The sequence below is a fragment of the Herpailurus yagouaroundi genome, unplaced genomic scaffold, assembly GCF_014898765.1.
Source record: "Herpailurus yagouaroundi ecotype Mexico unplaced genomic scaffold, PumYag 191, whole genome shotgun sequence".
NCBI classification, from domain to species: Eukaryota; Metazoa; Chordata; class Mammalia; order Carnivora; family Felidae; genus Herpailurus; species Herpailurus yagouaroundi.
Window position 1 is genome coordinate 18,521,135 of NW_024412422.1, and position 3,211 is coordinate 18,524,345.

Sequence of the window (3,211 nt, forward strand, 5' to 3'; positions counted from 1 at the left end):
GGCCCCCCGGTTAGCTGGTCCGGGGGGAGAGGTGCGGGCTGGGTGCTGGGGGGCTTCCCCAGCGGTGGGCAGAGAGCAGGGTGTGGTCTCCGGGAGCCGAGGGAAGCAGGGTCTGGGGAGAAGTGAGCTCTGGCCTGCGTCCCGCCGACAGATCGGGAAGAGGGAAGAGTGGAAGGGCCCAGGGGAAGCCGGTGGAGTCCTCGGGGGGCTTGATGGGAGCGGCCCGGCGGGGGAGCCCAGCGAACCCCACCTCAGCCTTCAGGCCCCAGAACTGAGAGGGGATATTTTCACCGCCACTGAGTTCGGGCGGCTTGTCCCAGGAGCCTCGGGAAACGAATCCAGTGCCCGATGCTGCCAAAGAGCCGTGAGTGAAGATCACGGCCAACCGGACTCTGCGGCGGGAAAGAACGAACACGTACAGCTGTTGCTCTCCGTGCAGACGGAGACACAGACACAACGAGGAAAACGACTTTGTAGCAGCTGCAGGGGACCCAGCCCCTCTCTCACCGGATCCGTGCAGAAACTGAGCGGAGAGACCGAGAGATGCTCAGACCCGTGTGTGTCCGTCTCCCTCCACCTGCTGAAGAACAGAGCCCCACACGGCCCACCCGCCGCCCACACGCCCTCTGCCTCTCACCTGAGTGATTCCTGCCTGGTTTCACGGCCTCTGCTCTCACCGCCTCAGCCCCAGAGCGACTGCCTAAAACTCGGTCGGTGCCTGTCGCGCCTCTGCTCCGACCCTCCTCGTACCGGCCCACCTCTCCCGGAGAGAAGCCGACGTCCTTACTGGGTCTCCGTGCCTTTCGGTCTCACCTCTCCTCCCTCCCAGGCCTCAGCTGTCACTTTCCTGTCTGCTTTTTCTGCTCAGTTCCGCAACAGGCCACACCGGCCCTACCGCAGGACCTTGGCACTTCCTGTGCGCTCAGCCCGGAGTGCTCTTCCCTCTGATTTCCACCTGGCTCGTTCCCCTTTCTCCCTAAACTCTATGCTCACCTGTCCCCTTCCCAACGAAGCCCCTTCTGGAACGCTGTCCAAAATTGCAGCCTGGCTTTCTTCACCGCTTCGCACTTTCCTCAGTCCGTACCGCCACCTGACAGATGTTCTAGATGTTAACTGTTGACCTTGTGTGCTGCCTGTATCCGCACACTAGCTCACGAAGGCAGCAATTTCTGCCGTGTCCTGTTCGCTGCTGTGTCCCCGGTGTCTGGGACAGCGCCTGACACGTAGTAGGTGCCCAGTAAATACTTACTGAAAAAATGAATGAGTGAAATTATACATCGGGTTCGTGAACACTGGATGGTCATGATGGTGGGCCAGAAGTTTCCTTTTTTAGCACAAGAGAAGGAAGCACTGGGGCATTTGGCCGGTTTTGTGAGGTCAGCACCACAGTGCCCTCGTCTTCGGCAAGTATCGCCAAGAATAGTGTTATTGGGGGAAGCCGGAAAATTCAAACCCTCGGATCATGATCCATCCGTTGATTTTTCAAGAGCGACTTTAGGTGGGATTTTGACTGCGTTCGATGTACCTGATTAGAAAGCAACGCCCCCCCCACCCCCCCCCGAAATTTCTGTTTTAAAAGCCCGAATCTCAGTCCCAAATCCAGGTGACAGCAGGGTCCTGCTCTCTCGGAGGTTCTGGAGAACAGTCTGGTCTGTGACACCATCCGAGCTTCTGGGGGCTTCCGGCAATGCTCGCTGTTCCTCGTTTTGTAGAGCGATCATTGGAATCTGTCTGTCTGCACGTGGCTGTCTGTTCCGGACACGAGTCGCTGGCTGAGACCTGCCTTAGTCCGCCATGACCTCACCTCCACCCTGCAGGCTAAGACCCTCTTTCCAAATAAGGTTTCCGGTAGATGTGAACTTGAAGGGGGGGCAGTACAATTACCCCCACATTATATGGAAAGGGAGCTGGAAAAAGCTGACCTTTCAGAGGCCATGTTGCCCAGTTGACAGAGAATTAAAATCAAAATATGAGGCCTTGTGATCTTCCTTTTCTTATAGACGGCAACACTCTAGGGGCCTAGCGGTCTGCTGTGCACCCCGGGAAAAGAGGATTTTATTTAGAATATACCGTAGTGGTGCTTTTGCAGCAGGCGTCCAAGGAAAGGCCTCCGTGATGAGCTGCTGGGGATCTCGTCCCTCCCTCTTCCCCACAGTCACGCGCTGTCATTTGAGTCTCTGCTTCTCCATGACCATCCCGGAGATATTTACACCCACAAACACCCTGTCCAGTAACGCACTCCGGTTCAGACACGGATAAGGTGCTCCCACACCCCGGAATCCTCAGGAGACCCCCACGTCCCAAGAAAATCCGGCGTGTGACCCAAACCCTAATTCCACAGAAAACCTCCGGAGGACTGATCTCTAGCAGAGCTCTTGTCTTTAGGGGAGAAACAGACAGGAAGCCACTGACGGGGCTCGCAGGTGTTTGCCATGAGGAGCTGGGAGCACAGCCCCTCGGTGTTCCCCGTGCCACGTAAACCCTTTCCGAAATCCCTTTGCCGGTGTGAACGACTTGGCTGCTCATGTCAAGGCACTATCACAAAATCTGCTTTCTAACTGCACAGAATCTGCCAAGATTGAGTTCTGTAGTGAAGATCCCATGGGTGTCGAGCAATATGAGGGACGTGCTATAATAGTAATAGCTAACCTTGATGGAATATTTGCTGCTGATCACACTCTGTTCTCAGAGTTTTGCACATCCTCCTTAATTCATCTTTAAAGAGCCCTTGTGAGTTAATTGCTACTATTACTCCCGCCCTACTGAAAAGATAAAGTTCAGAGGGTACCAGTGACCTGCCCAAGGTCACGTAGCTAACAAGAGGCACGGGGACTGCAGCGGGGTTTTGTTTTAATGCGTGGTTGTATTGAAAAGAAACTGGCAAAATGAGGTAAAAACACAGAGGGAGGCAAACCCTAAGAGACTCTTAAATGCAGAGAACAGACCGAGGGTTGCTGGAGGGGAGGGGGGTGGGGCATGGGCCAGATGGGGGATGGGCCTCAGGGGGGCGCTTGTTGGGATGAGCGCCGGTCATCGTGTGTAAGAGGAGAATCACTGGGTTTTGCTCCTGAAGCCAAGACCACAAGGTACGTTAACTAACGTGAATTAAAATTCTAAAAATAAAATAAAAGATCCTGGGAAAAACCACCATTGGACACACGGTACGATAATAATCATTTTATTTTTTTATTTTTTTTTTCAACGTTTATTT

At 54.4% G+C, this 3,211-nt stretch overlaps 1 long non-coding RNA gene across 1 annotated transcript; it reads right to left on the reverse strand.

Moving 5' to 3' along the window:
• Positions 1 to 237: 237 nt before the first annotated feature.
• On the reverse strand, positions 238 to 2,452 carry LOC121010485 (uncharacterized). Its single transcript, XR_005781196.1, has 3 exons — positions 2,071 to 2,452; positions 994 to 2,019; positions 238 to 523 (listed from the first exon to the last, which is right to left on the reverse strand). It is a non-coding gene; the product is annotated as an uncharacterized LOC121010485 (long non-coding RNA).
• Positions 2,453 to 3,211: the final 759 nt, after the last annotated feature.